Here is a 9,803-nt window from a genome sequence, read left to right as displayed (position 1 = left end):
TTTTTCCCCAATCATTGGCCCCATTTCTATTTTTCAGGGGTCAAATTTGGTTTTCAGAATACCCCAACTATTATGTCAATTGAGCAAGTGCTTTAGGGTGGTATTCCATTCCATCTGTACAATATCTTTGTCCAATGTGTATTGCGTGAATTGCGTCTTACATTTTGCTTTAATGAGAGAGTGAGACGCAATGACATTGGACAAAGAAATTGGATAGGTGGAATACCACCCTTATAGGGAAATTGCGCGCGTGCCTACTCTAGAATGCAGAATATACCTACGTATTTTTTCTAGACTTTTTTCCAGTAAATGGAGGCTCAAATACAAAAAACCAATTGACTTTGCTTTTTGCCATATTTATCTTTAAATAAATCTTGAATAAGATTGCAGCCATGCTGTCTACACAGCTTTGAATACCATTTCACCTATGTGTAGTTATCTCTGATTCTGTTTAAAGGAGTACCAGATTGAAAGGTTTAAGCTAAGCGCTATTCCGCTAGCGAGTGCAGGAGCCGAATAAAAGTTTACATACATCGTTTGGGATACGTATATACTGGACGCTCGACGCGGTACCTACATGTCATCTATTGTCAATAGAGGTGACAGCAAGGTTTCATCTATTGGGCATTAGCATGTCGAGCACTAGTACGTTTACCTTACCTAATGTTTGTTAAAAAACTTAAATGTCTACTTCTAGACCAAGCAAGAAAGAAATTGTTTGAAAATTTTATGTTAATAAACAGTTTTGTATGTGTTCTTAGGAAACGTAAATATTGACATTTAATTTAATTTATTTAATTTTTTTTCGTAATTAGCTTATATGTAAAAATGTATGACCTGTAAAATATATATAATAGCCGGTCAAACAAGTTTGTCAGTAGAAAAAGACGCGAAATTCAATTTTTCTCTGGGACGATAAGCCTTCGCGCCTACATTTTTTAAATGCCGCTCTTTTCTACTGACGGAAATTGCTTGACAGAGTAGGTATACATAAATAAAGAAACTGAACTAGTAGCACTGCAGAGTTACTGCTGCAGTTACAATCAGAATGTACCCTTAAAAAGTCTAATTACGTAACATGGACGTTCTACCAGACGAAACTGCTATAATCAATGACCTAGGCAAACCGGCATCTGGTTCCTAGTCTAAAGTACCGCCACCGGATTTCTCCCGGGAAGAATCTACGGCGGGCAGACTTGAACCGTACAAATGCTGTTTCGTTTAGCCCCGCTTACATTATGTGGCCCGCGAAACAACGCAAATGGGTTTATTTAGAATAGGGTTTGTAAAAGCTTCAAGGTATTTGCAGTTTAGGTTATAAAAATACGTCAACTTTTGTGTATATGGATGTATCTATAGATTTTTATTATCTATTATTAAATCGTTTTGTTTATTTCACGCGAACAATATTGGTCGTACGTAATAGGTAGGTGAGCATTTTCATTTAACTTGTAAAGCCTGACCAGTAATATATGATCATTGTCAAGAGGGCGCTATTATTCTCATTTATATGGCAACAGTTTAGTATAGTCTGAACAATGTGGATTGGCAACTCGTTATTTTGACTTACATACTTTTACTCACTCTAATCATAATCAGTATCCAAATATTCGGCGTTCACATTTTTTTATTGTCGGTTTTTACCCTATAAAATTCATGTATTTTCTTACGCGTCACACATATGTCAAAATTACCTTACATAGGGTCTGCTACATTGTCAATGAATAAAATTGATCGCCTCCAAAGCCCATAGCAAAGAGAATAGAGTGTATAGAGAGTTATTGTCATAGTAAATTTTGTAATCACTGTAAATTTATTGCTATCTATCGATACAAGTTTAAAACTAAAAATAAAAATCTATGTTATGAAAATGTATGTTATGTAGTCGGAGCCTGATACCAGAAAGACGTATTGCAGCGTTATAGTTCATTATTTTAGACGCCTGTATAAAATCGATTATCAATGTTGAGCTACGTATTATTTGGTTGTAACAAAATAAATAAAGTTGTGTAGAGAGTAACTCCGTCTATTGGCGCTTTGTTGAAATAAAGTTGCGTAGAGAGTAACGCCATCTATTGGCGTGTTGTTGAACTGAGATGACAGGTAGAAGTCTTTGGAACGTCGAGAGGTTTCTCTCGAGTGAGCGTAGGCACGAGTTGGCGTTTTTGTCGGTATGTTGGTAGACTGGTCGAGCAGGTTTGCCAACTTGACTGAGGCGGGAGCGGAGAGGCTCCGCCGCTGGTAGTTCTTCTTGATCGGACCGCGCTAGAGATCGGACGTACTCGTTAGCCAACCTCGTGCCTAACTCGCTACGTTCCTGAAGGCTTATACCTGAAGGATTATTCTGATAGCTTATAAAATCCAGCGTTCTTTAATCATTTAGCTAAAGTGTTTTATTTCAAGTGTTATTTTGATTTCTTATGTTTCATTAGAAGCTTAGTTTTGTGAAATAAAGAAAGGATGTGTGATGTGTTGTTTTGAAAAGATGTGTCCCGCTGAGTTTGTTGCCGGTCCCATATAGGGCTAAATCTTCTCAGGTCAGAGGTGTACGGTTGGAGCCGGCCTAGTTTGAATTGAATAAAGATTGAAACGGTTTCATGTGATCTTTTTATTTTCAATTTTTAATCAGATAACCTCCTAATAGCGATTAGTTCTTTTTTTTTAATTTAGTACTAAAATATGGTAGGCACTAGTATGGTTAACGAGTTCGAATGTTTATTTCACGCAATGGTAGCATACTGGTTTAGCTGTGAAGTAATACATCTAGGTATGTACTACCCCCATGCGCCCACCGCCTTTAAGACCATCGGTATTCGACATGTATATCTTTGCCCATAGTAAATATTTTTCAAACACATCTTTGTTACTGTACTTAAGTATTTCCTCGCTTGTATACCATAGCACTACAATAACCAAGTCGTAATAACCAGACTATAATGACATTTTGATTTGTCTACCTGTCAGCTCTGATGTTAATTTGGAAATGTTTCGTAGCGAAATAGTTTAATTTCCCGAACGGTTCTTTTCCAGCAGTTTATTATTTACAATGTTTCGCTCTTGATTATGTATAGTTTTGGCCATTTCTTGTCATTTATTATTTAATATTCAACACTTAAGTATTATTCAAGTAAACCGCCACAATGACACTGACAACAGTGACAACCTATCATTAAAATTATTGCCAGTGTAAGAAATTAGTTCCAATGAAATTCCGCAACATGGCGCATGATCATATATTAATGGTCGGGCTTTACTTGAAAGCGCGACTTAAGGCGTGTTTCAGTAACGTCTAACCGTTACATTCCTGGCAAAATGTATGGGATTTGACATTGACCGTCAGTTTTGTAACGATTGCTAACCGGCCGTTAAAGGTGCACAGTTAAGTGAAAATTTAGGATTTGAAGACCCATTTTGTGATTTGATTAATAGAATAGGTACGGTCAAGGAAATTGATTTCTTTACCATAAGTACCATTTCATACATTGTGACAGTGGCAGTAATATCAGACCCATGGCGGCTTTTCCAATAAAAAAAAAAAAAAAAAAAAGCCTCAATAGAAGAACTCTTTGCTTTCGGTCAATATATCCGCAGAATGCCCAAGGTCCGGAGTGTCGCTGCCTTCGTAGATGCCTCTATTTTTCTGTGCCAGTGTTTTAACAAACCTGGAAGAATCAAAAGAAAGCAAATAATGGTTGTTTGTCATAGAAGTGTAGAAAGTAGTTCCAAACAAGTATCATGTTTTACAGAGTGGCCCAAAAATACGAATACGTTGACAAAGTTTTTTTAAGAATATTTTCTCACTTAGTTTACAAAATCATCTTCCTCGCGATATCCCGCCATTTTGCCACGGCTCATGAAAGCCTGTGGTCCGCTGGAAAACTAATCCCACGAATACCTAGGCACTAGTTTTTACGAAAGCGACTGCCATCTGACCTCCCAACCCAGAGGGGAAACTAGGCCTTATTGGGATTAGCCCGGTTTACTCACGATGTTTTCCTTCACCGAAAAGCAACTGGTAAATATCAAATGATACTTCGTACATAAGTTCCGAAAAACTATAAAATCTTTCACAAAATGTCATTAGAAATTAAAACTAAGTACGTACAATAATTTAACTACTTACCTGTAGAAATGTAAAAAGCCATCGCGCTTGTCCTTGAAGGTTCTGTGTTCCTCTTCAATATACTTTTGAAAAAGTTCGTCTGAATCTTTTAAATTAAACAGATTATCGTCATTAATTTCAATTCCATGATCACTTCTTAATGCCTGCTGGTGATCACCTTCTTTGACCGCATCATCTAAATCAAAATTTATTAATAAACTAGCTGTAAATTGGTGGAACTAAGCTAAACTTCCAAATACTTAACAGGGGTGTGTAATGTTTAATATAATTATAAAAAAAACTATCATACATTTGTTATAACGCCATTTGATATATTATTATATGTTATAATGTAATTTTTATTACACGTTTCCTTTATTATATTGTGATTTCATCTAAACTGTCATTGATATAATGCCTAATATAATATAATTTTCAAATAGTATATAGACATGTTTTATAATGACATTTGTTATATTATATTTTTGTATAACGTAATACTTCATACAATTTTACCAAGTATCTATACATATAATAAAGCTGAAGACGGTTGAAAGTCTGTACATGGAAGATATTTGAAAACAAGTTGGATGGGGATACTTAGAATCGATAACAGAACACGTTCCAAAAGTTTTTAGAATTTTTGTCTGTTTGTCTGTTTATCTGTTTATCTGTTTGTCTGTTTATTTGAACGCGCATCACGTGAAAACGGCTGAACGGATTTTGATGAAAACTTTACTAATCTGTCGAGAAAATCCCCGGCCAGGTTATAGGCTATAAAAATTCAACCCCTAAAAGGGGGGTAGCTACAAAACTCGATTGACTTAAGTTTGCCCCTGAATCTTATGGCGCTACTTAGGAAGGAGGGGCAAACTTTTTTCAAATATGTGCTACCACTATTGAGTACCCTGGTAAACTAACAGATGGAGCTGAATTTAATACGTTGTGACATGAATAAGCCACCGAGGAAAAATTTTGCCAAATTAACTCTAAGTTTAGAAGACACGGATATCAACAAAAATAATTGAATAATTATGTTGATTTAATAAATTAATATATATATCGAAAAATGTTCGCGCTCGCTTCGCTCGCGTTTTCAATAACTTTCTAAGATATGGCGACTGCAGCAGCATTACTCTGTTGCAACGTTGCAGCTGCAGCACTGTCAATTTTCGTGATAAAATGATGTGACTGACTTCCATACTAAAAGTAAAAATGTACAACTGTCTAACTGTCTATCAAATTGGGTTTTTATATCGAAAAAATTTCGCGCTCGCTTCGCTCGCGTTTTCTATTACTTTCTAAGATATGGCGACTGCAGCAGCATTACTCTGTTGCAACGTTACTGCTGTAGCACTGTCAATTTTCGTGATAAAATGATGTGACTGATTTCCATACTAAAAGTAAAAATGTACAACTGTCTGTCAAATTGCGTTTTATATCGAAAAATTTTCGCACTCGCTTCGCTCGCATTTTCAATAACTTTCTAAGATATGGCGATTGCAGCAGCATTACTCTGTTGCAACGTTATTGCTGTAGTACTGTCAATTTTTGTGATAAAATGATGTGACTGATTTCCATACTAAAAGTAAAAATGTACAACTGTCTATCAAATTGCGTTTTTATATCAACAAATTTTCGCGCTCGCTTCGCTCGCGTTTTCAATAACTTTCTAATATATGGTAAAGGTGACATTCAATTTTCGTGATATAATGATGTGACTGATTTCCATACTAAAAGTAAAAATGTACAACTGTCTATCGAATTGCGTTTTTTTATATCGAAAAATTTTCGCGCTCGCTTCGCTCGCGTTTTCAATAACTTTATAAGATATGATAAAGGTGACATTCGGGTGGGGACTACAGCAGCATTACTCTGTTGCAACGTTATTGCTGTAGCACTGTCAATTTTCGTGATAAAATTATGTGACTGATTTCTATACTAAAAGTAAAAATGTACAACTGTCTATCAAATTGCGTTTTTATATCGAAAAATTTTCGCGCTCGCTTCGCTCGAGTTTTTAATCGCTTTCTAATATATGACAACTGCAGCAGCATTACTCTGTTACAACGTTACTGCTGCAGCACTGTCAATTTTCGTGATAAAATTATGTGACTGATTTCCATACTAAAAGTAAAAATGTACAACTGTCTATCAAATTGCCTATTTATATCGAAAAAATTTCGCGCTTGCTTCGCTCGCGTTTTTAATCATTTTCTAATATATGACGACTGCAGCAGCATTACTCTGTTGCAACGTTATTGCTGCAGCACTGTCAAGTCAAGTGATTTGGGACTCGCATTTTATACCTACGCATTACCATGCATTCCCGAAAATAATCGAATCATTCCCGAAAGTCTCGCAACGCATTGAAGTTACAAGGGGCACGTGTCTTCCTCAGGAGTCTGAAGAAGACCACGGTGAGTGGCGGTCTAGCCACAGGCAGGCCGCTTCGCTTTCGCTCGCGCGCGTATACCTTACGGCTTACTGTATCGTCCGATATACACCTACTACCTACTCTGTCGTTTAAATCACGTGTAAAATTTGAATAAGGGCGAAAAAACTATTGACTTTGGAGTGTAGTTTTATTTAGTGGTACCTAATTGTAAAATATTTTATCTGGACTACAGTCCTCTAGCATATCCATCTGTCAACTTTACCTACTTCATGTTCCGCCTCCAGGGGAGAGGGAGAGAAGTTAGCCGCTTACCTACTGACACAGACCGAATTCCACGCGGGCGGAGCCGCGGGCACAGCTAGTAAATACATATATTGTATAAATTTTTTTGTCATATTTAATTTACTGATAACGTAAAGATTTACATACTTTTTATAACTACGCACCCCTACTGCTTTTGCTAGCTATTTTATTCTAGGGAGGTCGCAGTTCTAACTTAACCTAACCAATTTTTTCACAGGTTTCGTTCTGCGGGGGCCACAGTTCAAACCTAACCTAAACCACTTTTTTGCCAGAGTATTTTATTCTACGGAGGGTCAAAGTTCTAACCTAACCTCACCCTCCTTTTGTTTGGTGGTTATTCGTTTGTGCGGAGTCATAATTCCAACCTAACCTAACCCATTTATGTCATGCAACTATTATGCCACACAAATAATTATGTGATGTCACTTGTTATAACAAATAATATGCTTTAGAGTATGTAATAATTATGACAATGTATATTAGACGAAGTGTAAAGATACCTTATGACCATTATACCAATAATAATACTATGTATACCGTTAATTAGGTATTACGGTAGTATGCCATTTATTACGTTATTCAAAATAATTATATATCAAACTATAATATATGAAAAGTAATTTATAACAAATGTAATGCACCCACTTAACAGAGAAAGATATATAACGTAGCTTTTGTAGGATTATTCAACATTATACTCTGTATCTTTAGGTATTTTAAATTTTAATTTTAAATTTTCAATCTTTATTCTTGATCTCAATTTTAATTTTAAACTATTTCTAATTTTAAAGTTTTAAGGTTAATTTTCGATTACAATTGTATATATAATTTTAAGTTTAATTTTAATTTTCGATCACAATTTTAACTGTATAATTCTAATTTTATTTGACATGTAAATTGGCTTTATGAATAAATGAGTATGAGTATGAGTATTTAAATAAAAGTAAGCAAACAATTTGTAAATTTTCGGGTAGTTATAACATTTATTGGTTAACCAACCAAATACAAAACCGCCTACAAGAACAAAATACAAGATCTGTCACTGAACGACCTGAAATTAATCTACATTATTTGATCATGTAATGTTTTCATCTACCCTCAACTGGCTTAAGGAGCCATTAGAGAGTAGATTTTGTTTCCTTTTATTGAAATACCTAAAGATGCAGAGTTATAGTTCTGCCTCGTGACGTAGTAACATCGACCTATAAAGTAAATACCCCAACTGCACTCACAAGTCTTTAAGTGAATAGCGTAGCTTTCCTCAACTTCCGCCGGGTCCAAATCTGCATATTTATTCATCACATAGACGGTCTTGCTCCCTTGCGATGTAGCATTCAGTGCCGCAGCGGCATTCAAGTTGTTTATAAATGCCAAATAATGATTACTTTCATCAAACGAGTCTTTATATTGTTTATTATATTTTAGCTTAAAATCGGTAAATTTATCGGTTGTATTAGCAACTGTATAAACCGCCCCATAAATGTCTGGGATATGGAATATCAGAGTGCAAATACATAGAACGTGAAACAACATCTTTATACAAAACAACTGGCGAAATGGTTATACTTATTTTTCTGAACACCTATCATTTTGATTAGTATACAGTACATCTAATCGATTTAACGCAGAACGCACCATCTCAGATATCGGTACCCGTTTGACAATGCTACCTACTAAAACGACATACGACATCATTTTGTACGAACACAAAAGAGCGACCCAAAATAAAAAGGGATTCATCGTGTAATCAGCTAATCTTGCGTGAAATACAGAATTCGAGTTCGACACGCTGTAAGAGGCACGGAATTTACAGGCGTCTATATTAAATCTCCTGTTATCCCGACATTGGACCGGGACAAAGGGAGAGATTTAGACAAAGTTCTTGGACGAGGAAAATTTACATTACAAACAAAAAGAGAAAGCGAACTTCCCAGACGTGAAATTACAACCGTAAGGATCAGGGATACATTCAGCCCGTCGCGAAATATTGCCGAGGAGGGCACTATCACATGTCTGAAAGGACCTTTATTTATCACTCGCTTTTAGTCCCACTTCCTGGCCTTCCCAAATAAAAGCATAGTCAATGATATATTGACCGTGAAATCGATGAGCCTTAACCCTCACGCTCTCTTTGATCTTTATGATGTCATTCCAGGATATATTTCTATCGATACCTACTGTGAACAAAGACATATTCAACTACTGCAATATTATTCATTGTCTTTACCCGAGCGAATGTCGAAACGAATGTAATTAAATTTAATATTCATGGGTAAGCTAGATCCCCGCTATCACCGCTGAGGGTACGAATTTAATTTTGGGCCTTTGATCTAATATAATATTCGAGGGTAAACTCTAAACGCGTTAGGCCGGTAATCTCTCCATGCTCTAGAGCCGTGTGATTAAAATTTCCTCTCATTACGAATACTATTAGCCGGGATTGGTCGAGATTAATTGCGTTCGATTAGTTCCTACCGGCGAAACTTATTCCATCCGTCCCCTCGTTTAACCTTATATCGGTTAGCAATTTTTTTAACCTTTTTATCCGTCGTGACTGAGCTCGATTGACCACAGTCGTGCATGATTAATTTCCAATAATTCTCTCCCCCTTTTCAAACGCCATCAAATCTCTTTGATTTATTGCTAAAATATCGGTAAGTAATCAAGATACGCAAAAATCGTTACGCGCATGTTACGCGTTTAAGAATCGGCTCGCATATTTTATGGTGTATGTGATATTCAGTATTTAGGCAACTTTCGTTTCGATTTAAAAATGTTTCAAAGGATAATTGTATATACTTATGTATAATGGGTCCATCAACATATTTTACATTTGTGTAAATACTGTTCTATTCATGTTCTATATTGTTCTCGACGAAATTTATTCAAACCCCGTCACCCAGATTAGGTTATGACGATACATAATATATTATATTCCAAGTACCGTAAAATGGGGTGAGTAGGGTCAAAACTGAAATTCAAACCTCGATAACATTTTAT

At 35.9% G+C, this 9,803-nt stretch overlaps 1 long non-coding RNA gene across 1 annotated transcript; it reads right to left on the bottom strand.

The window, feature by feature from the left end:
• Nucleotides 1-592: 592 nt before the first annotated feature.
• On the bottom strand, nucleotides 593-8,346 carry LOC134791343 (uncharacterized). The gene is made up of 3 exons (XR_010144287.1): nucleotides 8,036-8,346; nucleotides 4,124-4,298; nucleotides 593-3,662 (listed from the first exon to the last, which is right to left on the bottom strand). It is a non-coding gene; the product is annotated as an uncharacterized LOC134791343 (long non-coding RNA).
• Between the last annotated feature and the right edge of the window lie 1,457 nt (nucleotides 8,347-9,803).

This window comes from Cydia splendana, chromosome 6 (assembly GCF_910591565.1).
Source record: "Cydia splendana chromosome 6, ilCydSple1.2, whole genome shotgun sequence".
NCBI classification, from domain to species: domain Eukaryota; kingdom Metazoa; phylum Arthropoda; class Insecta; order Lepidoptera; family Tortricidae; genus Cydia; species Cydia splendana.
This window is presented reverse-complemented; position numbering and strand designations above follow the sequence as displayed.